Source organism: Mus musculus, chromosome 3, assembly GCF_000001635.26.
Source record: "Mus musculus strain C57BL/6J chromosome 3, GRCm38.p6 C57BL/6J".
Lineage (NCBI taxonomy): Eukaryota > Metazoa > Chordata > Mammalia > Rodentia > Muridae > Mus > Mus musculus.
This window is the reverse complement of record NC_000069.6, coordinates 51,032,999-51,054,932: the sequence shown is the minus strand read 5'-3', so window position 1 is coordinate 51,054,932 and position 21,934 is coordinate 51,032,999. Positions and strand designations below refer to the sequence as shown.

At 43.0% G+C, this 21,934-nt stretch overlaps 1 long non-coding RNA gene across 1 annotated transcript; it reads left to right on the top strand.

Annotated features, from left to right (window-relative positions):
* Positions 1–12,094: 12,094 nt before the first annotated feature.
* Gm35756 lies at positions 12,095–21,582 on the top strand. The gene is made up of 3 exons (XR_375611.2): positions 12,095–12,909; positions 13,966–14,133; positions 20,256–21,582. It is a non-coding gene; the product is annotated as a predicted gene, 35756 (long non-coding RNA).
* The last annotated feature ends 352 nt before the right edge of the window (positions 21,583–21,934 follow it).

Here is a 21,934-nt window from a genome sequence, read left to right as displayed (position 1 = left end):
AATCTGAATTTCTAGGGCTTATTAAGATAATATTTAACATATAATTATCTTGACATTTTAAAAAGGAAACGCGTTTAAGACAAATTATGTGGTAATGTTTAATCACAAAAACCTCCTGGCTCTGCTCATTTCTTCAAAGGTCCGCTCTCTCTGATTTCCAAGGTGAGCCTACAGCTTAATAAAGAGTTTTAAACTAATGTTTCATCTATTAGTGGGTTAGTTAGTGGGTTGGCCCTCCAAGTATAGAAAATGGTTTTATGCCAGGAGTACTCTCGCCTCTCTGAAGTCAGATAGCCTTTAGTTGGGCTTGGCTCTGCGTTATGGCTGAATAACAAGCTAAAATAGTCACTTTTGCTATTATTATTTATTATTATGCTTCAATAATTTGGAAAAATCACTTGTATCCACAAACATGTATATATAAAAATAACCTCAAATATATGCACTACCGACCACTCATGAAAACCTCTTAAGGATCTCAACTCTGGTGCTGGAAATTGAACCTAGGCCCTTGTGTGTGATAAGCAAGGCCTCTACCACTGAACTATGCACCCAGTTCACTTGAACATTTGGGAAGACATGATTTTAGCCAATTTTTGCTAAACATATACTCTGTTTAAAACATTTAAGCTTTTTGAATTTTAAAAATGGACTTGCAAAATTACATGTATGCATTCATCTTGCAGAATGTGATGTTTTGAAACATGTATGTCTTGTGGAGCAGTTGTGTTGTGTCATGTGAACACCAACTCTGTGGTGGGGACATGTGACATCTGCTCCCATCATTCTTCAAGATTATGATGTTGTCATTAGCTATGGTCATCATCTGTGCATTAAACATAATTAGAGTTTTATACCTAATTTAAAAAAAATTTCATATTTCAGGAAGAGTGCAAATCCCCATCTACTCCATCTAAATTCCTTTTGGGTTTGAGACAGAGTCTCATTAAGTATCACTGTCTGGCCTTGAACTAGGGATTCTGCCTCAGTTTCCTAAGTCTGGGACTGTAGATTTGAGTAATCATACCTGGTATTCTAACTAAATTTTGCTCTCTCCCTGCCTCAGTTTTCAATGCTATTCATGCTCTAAGCTTGGTTTATATGTATTCCAAATGATTGATTTCTTTGTGATATATACATATATCACACATATATATTTTATCAAATGTATGCTATTGTTTAGTGACACAAAAAGTGCTATATTGTGCTTAATCACATTTAAATATAAATTAATTTAAACCAAAATCATATAAAATACAATGTGCAGTCATTCCCTTAATTTACTATATAATGTCTCATCCACTGGAGTAGTCAATATTGTATTTAATAACTCCCCATTTTATATAATATTGCAGCAAACACTAGTGTATGCTGCAGTTTTTCTAAATGAGCAGATATTTAGAGCTATGGAAAGTCTCGGTCAGATCTGAATAGTGTTTGCTTGAACAGGTGGTGAGAAGTGAGTGCTATAATTCTCCCAGCCCTCACTGATGGCTCTCTCTCTAAAACCTTGATGCATGGCATTTTCAAATGTCAATTTTCTGTCTGGTAAAAAAGCATAACTAGTGATTTAATTTGTGTTTCTCTGATTATTTCTATGGGTGATCTTATTTTCAGATTTTTGGGGGGGCTATTTTTATTTCTTCTTAAGTGAATCTCATCACTGTCTTATTTTTTGCTTTTTGAGACAAAGTCTTATTATGTAATTCTGTCCTGGGACTCATTAGGTATCTCAGGGTGGCCTTGAACTTGTACCTTCCTGAGTGCTAGAATGGAGTGAGCCACCACGCCCAGCCCTTGGTGTATTTTCTTGTTGGGTTGTCCATTTTCACTTTAATTTAAAAGTTTTAATATATTTTTTTGATGTAAACATTGTATTCTTTTTCTGTCTGTACCTCTCGCCCCCCTTTTTTTCTTGACAGAGTTCTACTGTGTAGCCTAGCTGAGAGCTCACTAGCTCGGCCAGACAGGGCTGAACTTGAACTCAGAGCTCTCTCCACCTTTGGTACTGATTACTGGGATTAAAGTCGTGTGCTACCCAATCAGCTCCCCAGTTTGCTTTTCAGCGGTCAGATTTATCTTTTGCTTTTTGCTGATGAGCAGTTTAAGAGTTTTCAGGAAATCAAATTATGCTCCCCCCCCCTCGTTTGCCTTTCTAAGTTTAGAAAGCAAGAGTCCTCCCTTTTTTTCTGTCCTCTGGTTGCAGTGAGCTGTTGCTGATGCCCGATGTTAGTTTGAGCAGATCTGTATAGAACCTGACAGTCACTACGTGGTCTTGGTGGAGGGAATCTGTGGAGAATCACAGAGAACCCCTCCATTCCATATGCTCTCCGTTCTAACAAAGAAAGTGCAGTGACTGGGTGCCTGAACGTGTTATAGTGAGCAAGTTAAGTAAGGTCCCTTCCTTTGTTATTCACCTCCATCTAGTTAGACACCCGACAATCTTGACTGAACTGCTTTCTCATCTGTCACTAATACTCTAAGAGCAGTTGTTAGGTGAAATATGACAGTGTGTTCACCAAGATCTGTCCAGTACCAGAGAAACAAGGGCCTCAGAATGAGATCAACAGTATGTCTGTCCATCTGTCTGCAACTTTCCTTCCTCGCATACACCTGGTCACACCGCCTTTTTGCACTACTATTGCCTACTTCCAAGACAAATTTTGGGTAATTCTTACTTTAGTAAGATGTTCAGAGCAAGCTATTGAACTGGGAGGCAATTCTCAAGCAACAGCTCCCTACCATGGAGCAGGAATTCTAGGGAGACCTCGGGACCCCTGAGGTGCACTCACCCTCAGGGACAGCTCTAGATATGTCACACAGGACAACTGAAAGCTGTATATTGTGTGATGACAAACTCTCGTTTTGACAGCTTTCATATGATCCCAAGATCATAAGATCTTATTGGATATAGAGTAGATTTGAAAATGTCTCTTTTGAGGAGAATGTAAACATAATTATAAGACAGCTACCGTACAGGATATTTTTAATAGGAGTTTTCACATGCATTTTGTGTTTTTTTTTTTCCTTCAAAATTTTTGTCTATTTCCTTGAAAATGAAATTGCCATGAGAAGGAGTCTGGGGATTAACAAGGCAATAGTGCTGGAATATAGTATCACAGGCATAAGCCAAACCCTCTTCCTTGGTCTCATCCCCACAGCAAAGCTGATTGCTATTTATTATTGTTAATTATTATTATGATGTATTGTAATTACAGCTTTATCAGGATATAAATTACACGCTATACACTTCACCTATTTAAAGACATTCAACCCAATAGTATTTGGGTCAGACTAGACTGTTGTAGCTAAGACTCAGAACCGGAAGATGTAGATATTTATTGCTCACTGCTCTTGAGAGTAGAAAGGCCAAGATCCAGGTGCTAACAGATGTGGTTCTTTGAATCTTTTTTTTTTTTTTTTTTTTTTGTGGTCTTTTGCACCTCTGGGGATAGAGGCCAGCACCTCTAGCATGTTAAGCAAATGGAGCCATGGAGCTTATATCCTTAGCGGTTTTTACAGTTTTATTTTGAGACTGGGTGTCAATGAGTTGTCTAGGCTGGTCTTCTCCTTATTCTGCAGCCCACACAGGTCTTGAACGTTGGTCCTGCTGCTTCAGTTTCCTGAGGAGCTGCGATTACTGGCCAGCACCTCCAGGCCAGCTGAGGCTCCATTATTAGTGAGGACACCTTTCAGCTTGCAGATGGTGGCCTTTGCACAGTGTCCTTTAATAGCACAGTGGTGGTCCCCATCTCCCTGTATGTCTAAGGACAATTGTCTTCTAGTGAGAGCCTCATCTGGATCTACTACTGTCTTGTGAAGGACCCACCCCTGGGTAGCATCTCATGGAACTTAGGGCTTTAACAGTCATATTTTGAGGCACAAACATTTGATGCTTAATAAATGGATTCTGGTCTATTCATGGCCATTGTTACAACCAATTTGTCAATATTCTAATCATCTCCCCCCAATATTAATTATTTTCTATCTGTGGTGGGCAACCCAGATATATTTTTCATCTCTATAGATTTGCTTCTACTGGGCCTTTAATAAGATGTAACATTGATATCTTGCCTTTTGTGATTGGCTTATTTTTTTACTAAGGATATTTTTTTTACACCATATAATAGCATTTATTAGTGCTTTAATTTTTATTAATGCTAGATAATAAGCCATTGTGTGGCTCTATCTCATTTTTATGGATCACTCACAAGAGTCTGGAAATCTATACTATCTCCATTCATCTATGTATGTTGCCTTCATTTGAAAAGTGGCAGAACAGTATCTAAATACTCTCCCCATCTACCAAAAAGCCCAGAGAACCTACCCCATAGTCAGTCAGTGTCAGCATGGCAAAATTCAAGCCAGAGCACATGCCATACTTGAAGCATATCTCTATACTTTTCTCCTGTTCCCTTTTAAATTGAAAGACCTCCCAATTTCAGAGTTTCAGAGTGTTGCTATAACTTGAGTCTTTTGATGTAAAGTTACTTTCTTTAAGTTGAAAATATTACTGATGTGCATGTGTGTGAACTTGTGTGTAACTCATGCTTGTAATTCTCATGAAGGCCAGAAGAGGGCATCAGATCCCCAGAACTGGAGTTCCAGACGCTTGTGAATAGTCAGATGGGTGCTGTGAACTGAACCTTGTTCCTCTGCAAGAATAAGTGTTCTTAATCCCTGATCCATCTTTCTAGTCCCCAATGTCATCTTCTTTAACCATTTTGGGCAGAAACTAAATTCTCAGGCACCCTGAGTACTATGAGACTTACACATATCTAAAAGCTCAACACAGACATTCTGCAAGCTCTCACTGTCATTGTGCTATACTGTTGACCTCTGATGCCTGGGTAGCTGATGAGAGTGAAAGGATTTCTGGCTAACATGCTAGTTCTGATTTGAAAGCATAGGGGAGTGGGGGTGGGTAAAATGTCTTGAAATCTGTCCTGGTTCCAAATCTGCCAGGACTAAGCATGTTGCTTTCAATATGTTAACTCTGGAGATTGTTTCCAGTGCAAAGCAAACATGATGGCGGTGGTGAATTACAAAGCTTGTGACCCACAACTTATTTCAGGATTACCTTGCACCCGATTCTAAACACAGCTCTAATGGGACCTCTTGAGGTTGAGTTTGAACAGTGCGACGGAAATCTCTCCTATGTGGAAGAGAACACCAATCAATTTAAATGACTCCCCTGAGGGCTTACCGGTGACCACTCTGGGCCATGTACAACATTAACAGCCAGATGAATGGTCCAAGCGTCCTGTATTCAGCCATTTATGACTTGGAACTACTGATTTCACCTGTCTGGTGTGCAAGATCTTTGTCTATTTTGTACTGCGGTAACAATACACCATGCAGGGTAATTAATGGATAGATACTGATCTTTCATGGTTCTGGAGACTGGAAAGGAGGTTCAAGACTATGGGGGAGGGGAGAGAGAGAGAGAGAGAGAGAGAGAGAGAGAGAGAGAGAGAGAGAGAGAGAGAGAGAGGTTTATTTCTGGATAGCAGCATTAATTCTTCAGGTGAAGGCATGAGGGCAGAGCCCGCAGGACCTTCACCAACTCTTAAAGCCCCACTACTGATCCCTTTAAGGAGGCAGTTGAAGTTCAGCACTGGACTTCGGAGGGGTTAGGTGGATCAGGCGACAGCACAGATAAACCAATGAAGCTGGATTCAGTGTGGCATTTGGGAGGGTCTATACAGATCAGTAGACTTTCAAGTGTCCTGTTTTATAGTTGAGAGAAGAGAGTCCCAAGCAGTTACAGTCGTCTTAATGCCATAAAGTGAAGGTTAGTCTCTTTAGGCTTCATTTGACCCACTGTCCTCAAGACAGCAGGTGCCTCTTGAGGGACACAGTCTTCTTCAGAGTTCCTCAGATTTCAGCCACTTTCCAAGGTTATTAATATTATGGGAAGCTGGCTGACTTTGGGTCTGTCCATAGTGTGTGTCCCAGTGCCTTCCCGGTGGCTGGCATACGCAGGCACAAAATGAATGCCTTGTAGATACTTGTTGGGTGAATGAAGCCTGTGTTCACTGGTACAATACCCAATTTTCTTCCATTGTTTTCAAATATTTCTGGCTAGAATAATTGTGTTTTTCTCAGTGAGACAGCTTCTTTCTTTTTCAGTAACAAGAATGAGTTGGAGCAGGGGTTTGGTTGAAGCCTGAGTCAGGAAGTCGGAAACCCCATCATTTGGTCTTGCTTTGGGGGTTGGGAGAAGATACCTGTCAGATTAGCATCCTGGCTCCACAGATTGCATTCTAGACTTTTAAAAGAGATGGGGAACTGATACTGTAAGCAGCAATAGCTAGTGTGTATTCAACAATGCATGTCCTGCTGTGGAATGGCAACCATTCGCTAGCTAACAGGAGGCTTGCAAGAAGGTGTGTGTTCATTTGGATCTCCCAGCAGTCATGAGTGAGTACCTGATCTGTACCAGGTTACAACTTAGTAGCTAGGAACAAGATAATAGACAGAGAGGATCACAGTATTTTATTTCATGGAGGTTGCATTTTGATAGGAAAACAGACAACAAAACCATCTTACAATGATAAGTATGTGGAGAAAAAGAAAGCACAAAAGAAATATAGTGTGGGAGGCTGTTGTGTGTGTGTTTGTACGTGAGCATGTGTGTGTGTGAGCACTGTGTGAACATTTTTTTTTTTTTTTTTTGGTAATGATGGAAAGTTTCATGCCAGAGTGACATTTTTGTACGGCCATGAAGGAAGTGAGAGGATTAGCTAAAGACTGAGTTAAGATTGGGTTCCTTCCTCCCATCTTCCTACAAGAGATTGCTTACAATATAAGGGAGCCATGGTATGATCCTGATGACAGAAATCATTTGGTTGGAGTTCCATGGTTCAGATCTCGTAAACAGGCAATAAACAGGAAAGTACTTTCATTATCGGTGATCACCATGGAATGCAGAGTCGCTTGGCTAATTATGTTGAATAACATAGGTCCTGATTTGAGATGCACACAGGTTGCCCTCCCTTCCTCTGTCTGTTCCTGTGAAGGAGAAAAAGAGTTAAAAAGTTTTCCCAAGAAGACCTTAAAAAAATAGGTTATAGTCTCAACCAGGGTAGCTTAGGAAAGGCCTGGCCTGAAGGCAGACAAATCTCACAAGCCTCATTACAGCCCAGAGTCTCTGCAATAGGCTGAACCTCTCCCGGCAATCTCAGATTCGTTTTATTAACCAAGGAGGAAGTCCTTTAGCACTGCCACCTCTCCAGCTCTCCATGAATCAAGGGCAGAGAAAATCCCAGGCATCGTCTACCTGAGATGTGCTGGAGAGCCTTTGTCCATCACTTAGACCACGAGCAGCCTCATTAGAGCAATGCCAGAGGAAACAAGTCCCAAGGGGTGCCTGCGTGAGTCTGATGGCCACATCGCTACAGACCCTATTTCCTCAAATGCCTCCCTTGTTTCTTTCTAGGGAGGTTGTTATCTGTTTCTCTAAACAACTCGCTCTGTAGCCATGTCACTTGTGGGAAGGACGAGTTATGAGGTTCTGAACTGGACCGCTGACGGGAGGGACAGGATTGAGACCAAGGGCCTTTAAGTGCTATTTGCACATTGGCTTTCCTTTGGAGCCCAAGCTGAGCCCCATGGAGTATGGTGTTTATGTTTTATTTAATGACTGCCTGACACTGAAAAATGGCTGCTATATAGCTTTCTAGTGGAAGGCCCGGGAGAGTGAGTCAGAACAGTACAGAGGGATCTTGAAGGGCAGGAGATAGACTCTGCACTATCATTACCAAGTTCATACCCTTCGATTGTTTTCATCTGTTTAAATGCCACATCCCGTGGCTCCTCTGAGGACCAGCACTTGTTTCATATGGAGTAAATACTTGATCACTGTTGTGGAGTTGTTAGTAAGTGGTCTTGGTGGGTAGGGCTAGGGTAGAAGAGACAGGAAGGGACATTTCTGATGGTTCCTTGCTCGTACCAAAGACATGGTGTTTCATGCAATTGGTTCTTTTTTTGCTTCTCAATATATTCTAGGTGAACTTTCACAGAAAGGACCCCAACTGCAGCATATCTCTTGAACCCCATTCTGATTATGATAACCGGGTTTTCACGGTGTGCATGGGATGGATGCAAGCCTCAGCATACATGGGTCACCTTGGAAGCCACCTCTTATGCTCACCCGAGAGATGTTAGAAGCATTAGCTTTCAGGACCTGGGGTCGTAGCTCACCTGGTAAAGTGCTTGCTTTATAAGCTTGAGGATCAGAGTTTAATCCCTGTTTGTTTGTTTGTTTTTTCTTTTAAAAGAAAGCTGTGTTGGAACCCACCTGTAATGTCAGTGCTGAGAGGCAGAGAGGGGGGTTTCCCACGGCTTGCTGGCCAGCCAGCCAGGCTTACTTCATGAGTTCCAGGCCAGTGAAAGGTTGCCTCAGAAGACATGGTCGTATCTTCTGAGCACATGAGTAATGGTGGCAGAGGTTGGCCTCTAGTCACTACACACAGCTGCACACACACACACACACACACACACACACACACACACACACGCCACGTAGCTTTAGACACTGGGGAAGGCAGGATCTGAGCATTTGCAAGCTCTCTGGCTGTGGATAAATCACTTAACTTTTGAGTCTCCAGTTGATTCATGAGTAGAAATGGAGGTAATGCATCTTCTCACAGTGGACTCTTGTGACAGAAAGTCTTTGGCACAGGATAGAGGCTCAGCGAACGTCAGTCCTTCCCATCCTTTCTCTTCTCTCAGGGCATTAGCATACCAGACTGCAATGCAAGTGTCAGCTAAGCGGATCCGAGAAACTAGCCAGCTCTGATGAGGAACCAAGCCCTTCCTCATGCCGTCTCATGTTTTGTCCAGAGTCTGAGGTCATTGCTCTAAAGGCACCTAAGAATTGTCCACGTCTGTCACCTGCAGTGGCTTCAAGGACTTCCCTCATTTGGACCTTAGTAGCAGCTCCGTGCAGTAGCTCATCTCCTTTGCCAACTGTCAACTTACCTTGGATTATGGGTTTCTTGGGGTGGGGTGGGGGCTGCAATTCAACATTCTATGCTAAGTTCCTTCCTATTTTGGGAAGTAGGAGAAAAGAAAACCTAATCAAAGTCCCATTTTTAAAAAATGACACCGGAGTGACCATTTTTGAGGACCTCTCAACAAATGGTAGGCCTGTAATAAAACACAGGTATCTGGCCCAGACTCTGTAGGACAACTTGGCATTCCTTGTCCTGACACTGAGGTAGGGTTCCTGGATACTTCCTTCTTGCAAGGAAGCCTGTTGATGGTTCTGTCCCCAGCAGGCTTCCTTACAGAAGCAAAGACTGAGTCGCCTTTGGAAAAGACTGAGTCGTTTCAGGTTGAGGTTCCTTTGTCGTCTCTCAAATTAGTCTTGCTCTCTATGGAGACAGTGGCTTCATCATTGCTTTGACATTACCGATTTCTCCGAGAAGCCACCTAGGCCATTAGCATAAAGGTTGTGGTCTATTAAGGTAAATGTCTGCTCGCTAAACATCTGAACATACACTGTGTTCATATATCCCCATCAGGGATTTGATAGCACAATGCTAAGTGTTTTTCAGGAACCTTGGTGGTCCGGAGTCTCTACTTCTCTTGCCTTTCTCTTAGTGAGAATTCTCCCTTGGTTAGTTGCCACCAGACTGACAGATTTCTCAGCTTGTGCTCCTGGCAAGCAGTGAGCTTTTCCTCCCTAGATTTGAACAAACCAAACAATTGCATCAAGCTAAGGATTCGACCACAGTCCAATTTGTTGAAGCAGTGAGCTCACTTGAGAGGAGCGTGAGGGAGGAGCTACTTCCTAAAGGCAGCTGCACGGTAGGAGAGATGGCTCAGCTTATAAGCGGGCTTGTCTTCAAGTCTGACAACCTGAGTTTGGTCCCTGGGACCCACCTCTTGCAAGCAGTCATGGCAGGTGTGTCTCTGCCTCCATGTGCAGTGAATAAATAATATTTAGGGGCAGATGCCTGGCTTAGAAGTCTGGGTTGCCTTCCTGGAGCTGCCCCGCCCCTACACTCCACCCCATTATTGGTGGCATCTTGACTGGTGACAGTTTCCCACAGCAGCACCACCTGTTGGAGACCTTGGAGGTTTTAGCTTTTTCTGTACCTGTGGGCTTCATTGACTTCTCGAGCCCCCTGGGACCCCCCTCCTGCTTCTGGAGAGGGAGTGTTTCCATTCCCAACAGGGGCCAGTCCTCCTGCCCCAGCAGTCGGCCAGCTCCTCTGTGGAGGAACATTGATTTCTGAATCACTGCTCTTGAACTCCACACTCCCCAATTAACATCATCCTTCCCAAAAGTTCCCTGGGAGGTAAAAGGTAACTTCTGTCATACCACACAAGCTGTTGAACCATGTGGGGGGGAATTTTCCTTTGGTACCTCTTTCGGATGCAAAACACAAGCCTCAAAGGCTTCAAAACCTAACAGCAGCTGTTGGCTATCTTTGAAGACCAGCACTGTTTAGATAAATGAGCAGTACTTTTTTTTAATGTTTGGTGTTTTTTGTTGTTGTTGTTTTGTTGTTTTAATCAGCCTGATTACTTTATGGCCGCAGCTGACATGGATGGAGAGACATACTGATAAGCACATCCTAGTGTGACTCTGGTGACAGCTGATGCCGGGGGTGGGGGGTGGTGGTGGGGGCGGGTGGAGTGGGGAGGGTTCCTTGATCTCTACCGCCATGTTTCTCTTCAGTCATCATGACACTTCTTGGTGTTACTCTTATTTTCTCCATCTAATAATTCTAAAACTTTATTTTTTTCTCTTTCTTGCTTGTGCATATACCTATGTGCACCTATGTGCACCTATGTGGGGGCCACTGTGGCCTTCAACCTCAAGCATGGGCTTTTTATTTGATATTTTCAAATTTATTAACTAATCAATTAATTTATTATTTTGCCCACATGTATGCACATATGTGCACACACACATATATATACCCCACATCTATTTATCTATCTATCTATCTATCTATCTATCTATCTATCTATCTATCTATCTATCTATCAAGTGTGTTCAGTGCCTTCAGAGGCCAGAGGAGGGCATCAGATCCCCTGGAACTGAAATTACAGATGGTTGTAAGCTGTCTTGTGGGTGCTGGAGATTGATCCTGGGTCCCCTGGGATATTAGCCAGTGCTCTTAATCATGGAGCTGTCTCTCCAGCCCCTGTTTTATTAAACTATATATATTTTTTGTTCAGGTCTTTTCATGATACCTGACCTGGCACTTTTGTATAAGGGAAGCTTTTGACTCCCAGTTCGAGGCCAAGCCTTTGTTCTCTCCTCTCTAGCTAAGGCTATCTTATTGCTTCCTAAGCTATATTTGAGTTTCTCGGCAGTGAAAACTGCCAAACACTTTTTTGCCTTTACCTACATTTCATCTGCCTTGTTCCAACTTTTGAAATCTGAACTCGTGGTGAGAAAGGATGTGCTTAGTAAGGTGTGAGTATTTTAGCAATCGTTTTCATCTCTCATTGGGCATATATGTGCACATGCCCCACCTTCCTCCTTTCTAGGTTCTTGTCTTTTTATGACCGACCTTTCCTGTTTGTACCAGTTGGGTCAATGGGATGGGTCAGAGGGTGAGGGTTTGCCACCAAGCCTGAAGACCTGAGCAATCACCTAAGAATCTGCACCAATGAAGAGCAAGGGCTGTCTTTCCAAGTTGTCCACTGATCTCCACATGGGTAGCTTGGCTACATGCGCTCGTATCCTCGTGCGTGCACACACAGACACACACGGGTACACATGCATGCACACATGTGGGTACACACACAGGCATACACGCACGAGCTTCTACTAATTCTACAGCTTCCTCTTCAGAAGGAAAATCTAGTGTAGCAGTTTTACAGTTTGGTGGCATGCAGAGATTGGGAGAGTATTATAGAAATCTGGTGAGTGGTCCAGTCACCCCGACTTCCTGGTCACCACGCTGACATTCTGCTTCAATAAACTCTGCTTCAAAGTAATCTCAATCCTTCATCAAAGAATTTTCCAGAACACCCCCAATGGGTTAACATAAACTCGCTGTTTGCACTCTCCCTTTTCCTTTCCAAGTTTCTTAAGGAAAAAAAAAATTAGTCCTTGCGTCTCTGTTTCTTTAAATCTTTTATCCCATGTCTGCTACCTCTGGCTGTATGGATTACATATCAGCGGTTAAGAAAATTCCACAAAAAGTCCCGGCTTGTTCTCACCCTGCAGAGCTTATGGTCACCATTGCGATGAAAGGAATTTGAAAGGCACAGCCAGGCCGGCCGATCCTGAACCGGCTCAGCACATTCCCTCTCCGCGGCTTACCGTGCCATGGATGTTCTTTTGAGCAGCCATCAATCATGTTTGAAAGTTTCCCATGATTCCTGAGATATGAACCTCTTTGATACAAGTTAACAATACGGCACGCTCAGCGTGGGCTGAGGAAAATTCTTTTGAATGTGAGTTAAAGAACCACTTTGTTCCAGCTCGGATTTGTACTCGTTCTGGGGCGGGGGTGGGGGAATTGTTCTGTTTCTCTTGGGCGGCTTCAGGGGCCCCCTGTCCAAGAAATACCCAGGGATGCTTAAGTGGCTGCTGAGGCAGAGAAGAAAAAGGTCTGGAGGATGGTTGAGAGGAACAAAGAGCAACAGAGGAAGAGATGGAGTAGAGAGCTAGAAGAGGGTGAAAAATGAAGAGATGAGCACACGAAGCCTAAGATGCCTAACTAAGATAGTTCTGTGAAAAAGCCGAGCACCAAAGGCGCTGTCAGAGCAGCCAAGAGGCTGCTGAAGGGGCGGTGCGTCTCAAATAGGAACCCCTGCACTCCGCCTTGCCATTAACGCTCGGCGAAAAGAGCCAGTTTGGAAAATGTTCTTGGGAACTCAAAGTTCACTCATAACTCATATTGTACCTTGTGTGATTCGTCTGTTGAAATCGAGGTAGGCTTCCCATTAACAATTTTGAAATTTTATGCCTCACGCAGGACCCCACGGTAGATATTTCTGGTTTGCTGACAAGAGAAAGGCTCAGAGTTTCTACGCCAATACTTAAATATCACCGGGGCCCAAGAAGCCCTCAGAGCAATCAGGCCTGGCTTCATTTTCAGTGAGCTTTAGTGGAAGAGAAGACGGAAGCTGTCTGTAAAATTAGCAGGCTCTGCATCCTCACATAGAGTGCATTATTTTGTATGGACAGTGCATTGATTACTCAGTGCTTGTGGGGAAGCTGTTCATTAAATAAGCCATGTAACAAACAAGCACGGTCCACATTCTTGTGTCCAGGCCAGGAGAGTGGAATTAAAATGTGACACTTTCTTTTATTTCCAGCTGCAAACTGGAGGTGCTTCCCAGGAGAGCTGATTTCTCCTCTTTTTCATGAGGTTACCTTTTGCTTACTCAAGTAAAACACTCACGTGGCATTTAACAAACCTGTTGGCTCTTCTTGATTATTCTGATCTATTGATCTGTGTCTCTGGAGAAATTCTGGAAATGTCCATGAAGTCTTTTGGAGTTTAAAATACGGTTCCCCAGCGATTAACCTGGATAAAAGACTAACAATACAAATCCTTTCCTTGAATTCCTGGTGCCAGCTCTTCCTTCATGCCCATCCGTTCTCAGCTCTCAGGGGCCCTAAGAAATGATGGAGTCTATTTATCACCAATAGACGGCAAAGCAAGGGAACCATTCATATTTGTTAGCCAGAGATGAGGCTTTGAAGAAAAAGTAGAAAACACAAGTTGATTGTGGGAAATAGGAACGAAAGAACTTGATACAGAGACTGTGGAGGGATGAACGTCATTCTGTCAGAAGCCACAGAATTAAATTTCTCCTTCCTCCACTAAATTCTTTGAGGCTAGAGCCAAATAATCTGCTATTGGCAATGAGGGGGAAAATGGAAGCAGGGTCCTTTGTACTTCATTTGGAAACACCATGATTGGCTTTTGATTTCCTGGAGCACACGGAGTGAAAATACCAGTGAGATTTTTTTTTTCCCAGAGCTGACTGTTCCTGCAGAGAAGATAGCAGAAAAATGAATGATGGTCTTCTTCTATGTCATGGCGATGGCTTTATCTAGCTCAGATGTTGCGCTAGTTCTTAGAAGATCCGTTCTTTCTACCAGAATCCTGATTGCGTTTTAAAGATGAAGAGCTAGGAGCGGTAGAGGTGGGTCTTCAGGTTGAACTATTTCCAATTTTCTGAGAAACTGCCAGATTGATTTCCAGAGTGGTTGTACAAGTTTGCACTCCCACCAGCAATGGAGGAGGAGTGTTCCCCCTTCTCCACATCCTTGTCAGCATCTGCTGTCCACTGAGTTTTTGATCTTAGCCATTCTGATTGATATAAGGTGGAATCTCAGGGTCATTTTGAATTGCATTTCCTTAATGACTAAGGACACTGAAAACTTCTTTAAGTGCTTCTTGGCTACTTGAGAATTCTCTGTTTAGCGCTATGTGCCATTTTTAAAATTGGGTTTTTTTTTTTGGAGTCTAACTTCTTGAGTTCTTTATATATTTTAGATATTAGCCCTCTGTCTGATGTAGATCTTTTCCTAACCTGTAGGCTGCCACTGCTTCCTATGGACAGTGTCCTTTGCCTTATAGAAGCTTTTTAGTTTTGTGAGGTCCCATTTATCAATTGTTGATCATAGAGCCTGAGCCATTGGTGTTCTGTTCAGGAAATTGTCTCCTGCATTCAAGGCTATTCTCCATTTTCTTTTTTTTTTTTTTTTTTTAAGATTTATTTATTTATTTATTTATTATATGTAAGTACACTGTAGCTGTCCTCAGACACTCCAGAAGAGGGAGTCAGATCTTATTGGTTGGATGGTTGTGAGCCACCATGTGGTTGCTGGGATTTGAACTTCCAACCTTTGGAAGAGCAGTCGGGTGCTCTTACCCACTGAGCCATCTCACCAGCCCCTATTCTCCATTTTCTGTTCTATTAGATTTAGTGTATCCAGTTTTATGTTGAGGTCCTTGATCCACTTGGACTTGAGTTTGGTGCAGGGTGATAAATAGAGATCTATTTACATTCTTCTTCATGCAGATATCCAGTTAGACCAGCACGTGGGCATATACTCAGAATGTACACCCCACCATACGATAAAGACATGTGCTCCAATATGTTCATAGCAGCTTTATTCATAGTAGCCAGAAACTGGAAACAACCCAGGCATTCCTCAACCAAGGAATAGATACAGAACACGTGATTGATTCATTTATACAATGGAATACTGTTCAGCTATTAAAAATGAGGACATCGTGAATTTTGCAGGCAAATGGATGGAACTAGAAAATATCCTGAGCAAGGTAACCCAGACCCCAAGGGATATGCATGGTATGTACTCACTGATAAGTGGATAATAGTGTCAAGCATGGAATACCCAGGATATATCTCACAGACCCAAAGAAGTTAAACAAGAAGGAAGGCCCAAGAGAGGATGCTTGCATCACACTTAAAAGGGGGAAACAGCCATAGGAGACTGTTAGCATAGCAGAGGGGAAAGGGAAATAGGTGGGAGAGGCGATGGGAAGGGGGAGGAGAATGGGGGGCAGGATCAGGCTTCCAGATAGACAGGAGAGAGACTCAGGGGGCTAAGAGAATAAATGGAAATCTGTCACTGCTGCTGCCAGGGTGTGTGTGTGGGGAAGTACTTCAGGAAGTCCCAAAGATGGGGGAGGCTCCCAGGAGTCAGTGTGCCTAACAGTGTTAGATGCCTAACAGTGGGGACATGGAATTTGAAGAGGCCACCTCCTGTAGCCAGGCAGAATCCCAGGGGAGGGATAAGGACATCAACCCATATACAAGAAGTGTGACCCAAAAATTTGTCCTGTCTAAAGGAAATGCAGGGACAAAGATGGAGCAGAGACTGAAAGAATGGCCAATCAATGACCGACCCATCCCATGGGCAAACACCAATCCCTGACACTATTAATGATACTCTGTTATACTTGCAGACAGGAGCCTAGCACATGCACACAAGCAGGAGCAGGTGTGGAGGTCAGAGGGCAATTTTTGCAAGCAAGCACTTTTACCTCCGTGGCTGTCTCATGTTATTCTTTTTTTTTTCTCATTCTCACCCCTTGTTTTGTTGCCTAGGCTGGCTTTGAACCATATGTAGTGGAGGTGACTTTGAACTTATTTTTCTTCTTTTTCTACCTCTCAAATGTGAGGATGTCAGACACATATATCACTACTGGATTTATGTGGTATTGGGAATTGAACTCAGGTCTTCATATGTCACAGGCAAGCACTCCACTCACTGAGTAGACCCCCCCCCCCCACAGTTTTCTTTACTATTTATTCTACCTTCAGAATGTCTTGGTGTCTTCGTCTGCCAAATACTTAGACCATATCTTGGTGATCACTTGAGTTTATTGCTAAGATGAATGAGAATGTGGGATTTGTTCAGACTACATGTTTCTAAAGTATGGTTCTTTGTAACATCAGGGTAAATATATATTGCACAAAAGTATTATATGTAGAAGGAAATAGATTTAAAATATTATGGATTATATTTACTTTCAGAACATCAAAATGTGCACCAGTATGTTAAAAAGTTTGAAGGGGTGAATGGCACTTGTTAGACTTGATTCATACAGGTTTCCTCAAGTCCATTTGATCGTGGAACTTTCAGGTAAAAATACGTTTCCTGGCTGAAGACCTTGATTAGCTGTGTAGACTATTTGCCTAAATGCACAAAACCCTGCCTTTAATCCCCAGTAACACATAAAGACAATAACATAGACAGACAGATGCACAGACACAGAGACACACACAGCACACACAGCACACACACACACACACACACACACACACACACACACACACACACACACAGAGACTTAGAGACAGACATACACACAGAGACTTAGAGAAAGAAGAGACTCAGAGAGAGAGAGAGACAGAGAGAGAGACAGAGAGAGAGACACAGAGAGAGAGACAGAGAGAGAGAGAGACAGAGAGAGAGAGACAGAGAGAGAGAGAGAGAGAGAGAGAGAGAGAGAGAGAGAGAGAGAGAGACAGAGAGAGAGAGTTTCTTTATGCCTCGCATAACCAGCCCCCTGATTGACATCCCGGGTTAAGATGGATTGGGTTAGAGAAGCAAACTTGTCTCCTTTGGGCATTAAATTCCAGATGCACCTGTTGGACAAGCTCTGTGTCTTCAGGTATCACGAGAAGTCCCATTAATAAGAAAAAGAAGACAATGGAGTAAAAGTCTTAATTTTTCAATAGATCAGAAAAAAATGAGTTGAAACAAAAATCTTGATCTTTTTAGGAAAGAACCAAATACCACTTTAAAAATAAAATATTTATAATAGAAAGCAATAGCTTAGCATTTGCTAGTGTGGGGCCATAAGTCTATAAATACAGAGACAGTGCACTCCCTTAAAATAGATAACAATTTAGGCTGGCAAGGCTGGGGCTGATGATTTTGTGTGCTTTTTATTTTTTGTTTCGCTACAATAACAATGGTTTGAAAAAAATAAGTTGGTAAACATCTCCCGCATTCATAAGTCTTGAGAAGAACTTTCCCATGCTGAGGCAGGTGTTCACCTTCCCAGGTAGTTTCATTGAGAATCCTTCTGTTCTGCATATCATTAGAATCCGTGTATGAGAGAAAAGGGCTCCATCATTTCTTCTCCATTCAAACCCGCAGGAGGAAGACAGCAGTGATGTGGGAAGCTCCTGCATAGCAGTCACCTTCTCTTTATTTCTGCTCTCCTTTCTTCCTGGGTAATGAATCGGGGTGTCGTTAGCTGCCTGCCTCGTGTTCATCACTGTCAGCACTGGCAGGGTAACAGATAACGGCAGAGATTCAAGGCCACCCAGGGAATGAAGCCTGACAGGACCACATTCATCACTCCCCTTTTAGGGGGTCTCTGTGGTTGCACCAGCATCGAGGCTATAATCGAAGCTCACCAGGTCGCGTGGGGGCCGGGCACGACTGCTCCGCCAAGAAGCAACTTGAGCTGTCAAATCTACTTTGTAAATGAACTGTTTTCCTAGAGACAGTGTGTTTATAATTGTCATCCTCCACGTAGCCCCTCAGTATCCAAGATCTGCTCTCTATGTGGTCCCTCTCGTTTCTTTCACACACGTCCAACTTCTATCGTGGAGAGAAAAGTCTTGCCAGAAAACGTGTTCCTTTGACCTTGGGCATATCTAAACACACTCTAAATCTGAGGTTTGTGTTTTTGCCTTCAAAGAGTTTGACTGTAATTTTCTTGGCCCGGTTAGGAATGGCCTGACTTGGGAGTTGTCTCATCTTGTTCTTTATCCTGGATGGGTTCGTTTTTGTGGGCAACCTCTATCCATCTAGGTCAGTGCCTCCTGGGTCCACTTCTTCTCAGTTCCTCAAGTGTACTGATGAGCCGCATGGCCACTCTGCATTTGGACAGGACACAGACACGTCTGGCTAGTTTTCCTATGCTAAGTAGGGGGCATCATCCTTACTCCAAATTTGTTCCTTATCTATAGTCTCAGTCTCAGCAAAGTATTCTTTACAAATAGTCAACCTTTTTTTTTAAAAAATATTTTTATTAGGTATTTTCCTCATTTACATTTCCAATGCTATCCCAAAAGTCCCCATACTCTCCCCCCCACTCCCCTACCCACCCACTCCCACTTTTTGGCCCTGGCATTCCCCTGTACTGGGGCATATAAAGTTTGCATGTCCAATGGGCCTCTCTTTCCAGTGATGGCCGATTAGGCCATCTTCTGTTACATATGCAGCTAGAGTCAAGAGCTCCGGGGTACTGGTTAGTTCATATTGTTGTTCTACCTATAGGGTTGCAGATCCCTTTAGCTCCTTGGGTACTTTCTCTAGGTCCTCCATTGGGGGCCCTGTGATCCATCCAATAGCTGACTGTGAGTATCCACTTCTATGTTTGCTAGGCCCCGAATAGTCAACCTTTTCTAACTTGAGTCAAAGCTGAATTCTGTTGCAACCAACTTTTCAATGTCTCAAATGATGACACCCCCCCAAATCTTTGAGTTTTTTCCACGCTTCCTAAATGCTTGCCCTCTCCTTATCATAAGGAATTGTTCTCAAGGTTTGTCAGTGACACCCCATTGGCTGATGGGAGTTCTCCAAACACCTTCCTTCAGCATCCCAGGTCTTCATAATTTGCTCACTTTCATCTCCTGGATTCTCTTGCCTTGAACTTTATAGTCCACCAATATCAAATTCCCTACATGCCGTAGAGCATGCCTTTTTAATTTAAATTTTCCTTTGATATTTCCGTACCTCTTCACATTGTTTTCTATTTTATGAGTATTCTCCTAACTCATGCCCACTTTGCAAACTTATTCTGTATTTGCCATAGTGCAGGACTTCATCCAACTCCCAGTGATTTGCTCTATGTTATCAGATTAGTGTTGTATGCCCGTTTCCCACAATAATTCAAGTAACACTTATTGAAGGCCTTCAGGTGTCGGGTACCATTTTGTTTTCTCTATAGACTGGAATTGAATCTTCAAACTGGACCGTAGTTCAGTATCATCTGGACAGCGGTGCAAAGGATGAAACTGAGATGCAGAGTAGTAAGTCATGTTGAAAGCGATGCAACTTGCAGTTTGTGGGAGCAAGCTTCCGTTTTAAGTATTTGTGACTCCATTGCTCTATTGGTTAAATTGAAAATTAATGAATTAGTGTGCGTGCGGGCGTGCGTGCGTATGTGTGTGTGTGTGTGTGTGTGTGTGTGTGTGTGTGTGAGTGGCATAGTGTTTGTGTGGTGGTCAGAGGACAACCTGAGATAGTCCCTTCTTTCCTTCCTCCATCAGTGGCTTCCAGGGATCAAGCTCAGACAGTGAGGCTGGGGGTTAAGCACCTTAACCTGCTGAGTATCTCACTGGCTTGTTGGTTCTTTCGAAGCATTTCTGCCGATGTCTTCAGAGGAAACACTGGGTATGCTTTGCTTCATTTTCTTAGCGCTGAACTCAGCTTTGTCTATATAGTAGAGCTTCAGTAGATAGTTGAGTAAAGATAGTCGAGATGAGACCAACAAAGGCTTCAGTCTATCTGCTCCACTCCTATATATAGCTCCCATTTTCATAACAGTCCTAAACTATCAATACCAGTTTCCCTTTTTAATTAATTTATTTTTTTAATATGGCTGTGAAGCGATACCTAAGCAGCCTGGTGACTACTAAGATGGGTCATAAGACGGAATCGTTTTCTAGAATCCCAGAGGAAACACATCATCGGCTGTGTGCATGGGAGTATTTCCAGAAAGGCTCAACAGAGCAGAGAAGACTCACTATGTGGTGGTATCATTGTGCAGGCAGAGGTCCCAGGCCTGATACAGAGGAGAAGGCTGAGCTGACGGATGGCCAGCCTGCAGCGCGGCCTGCTTCCCGACTGTATACAACGTGACCTGCTGCCTCCAGTGCTGCTCGACTTTCTTTCCCTGTCACCGTGGACCACACCCTTAAAGTGTGAGCAGCGAGAAGGCTTCTCTTCTTCAAGGTCAAGGCCGTGAGAAAAGTAACTGAGACTGAGCCCACGTTCTCCACTCTTCTTTCTGGCTTGGAATGATTGACAGCGACAGATCACCAAGCAAGGAGAGAGAGACATTACAGCCTCAAGTCTTTCCCTGATTATTATGTATTTTCTCCATCCCGCTTTCTCTAACACAACTCTGAGATCTTCATCCTTCCTTCTCTTCAGCCAGACTGGCTGTTCACATTGCTCTTAACATGGTTCCTCCCCGCTCTCTGATTTCCCTCACACTCTTTCCAGGGTCTGAAGTGCCCTTGTTGGCTGCTGCACCCAGCTCAACCGGCCTATCTCTCAAGGACAGGCTTGAGTTCCAGCTCCTCCACAAATTATTCCCTGTAGCTCCATTCTTCTTGGTCTGGCCAAATGGAATGTTGAATCTCCCTCATATTTTGGTTCTGGTTACATAACTCTATTGCATCTCGCTGTGCTATTTTGCATCCTGTAATTACATCAGCATTCGACTTTTCTTCCCAGGAACATTGCAAACCCTTTGACCAGAGGGCCTGTGCTATATATTTCTTTTATTTTCCACACAGGGCATAGCACAATTCTGGGTGGGCACTCAATAAATATTTACTGAATTAAATTGAATGTGGCACAGACTACATCTAAAGCTTTGAAAAATTCCTTTTCATAAATTATATGGGTCTTGACAAGAGGATTATTGGAGGGAGCCACTTGAATATATTCATTCTGGGCGAGCACGCATGAGATTTGCAGGGTCATAATGCAGGTTCTTGGACAAAGAAATGGCTAAGCTGGGATTTGGAGACAGGCTGGGAGGAGGAAGGTGGTTGGATGAGGGAGGACTGAGTTGTGGCTGCAGCCACAGCAGGGACTGAGATTCATAAACTAGGGATGTACTGCCTCAGAAGAGAGTCTGTAGAGAACTTTTGCTTTGTAAAGTTATAAACAAGTTAAATAATTTGACAATTGGGTTCTCATGAGTCAGGAGGTTTGCTGAATAAATTTCTGCTAGCTCAGCAAAAATTGCTGTTTTTAATAATTTCTGCACAGGTAGAATGCAGTGTTTTACGAGTTTTATTCATAAAAAATGCCTATTTCTTTATACTGTTCTCCTTTCTCAGGTCTTTCTGTCTCTTTTCGGATTTATGTCTCTCAAACATACATCAACATACCTGCATACTCTCTCCTTCAATATTTCCTAAATATTTGGAAATATTTGCAAATCACCTCTTATGAGTAGACTCATGAAGATCTATCCTGTGATTTCTTTTACCCTTGTCTTAGATCTACTGTTTGGGTCTATGAAGGAAGTTGTGTCTGGAACTTGACCCATTATGAATAACAACGGGTTAAATGTACCATTTGAATGAGAGATGACATCGCATGAAATGATCCTCAGTAGTTAGCACAGTTCTGGGAAATTTTCAGTAATCTTTGTGATTTTTTTTCAAAACTGTATATCTTCTCTCATTTTTATGTTGGAGCCTCTGAATT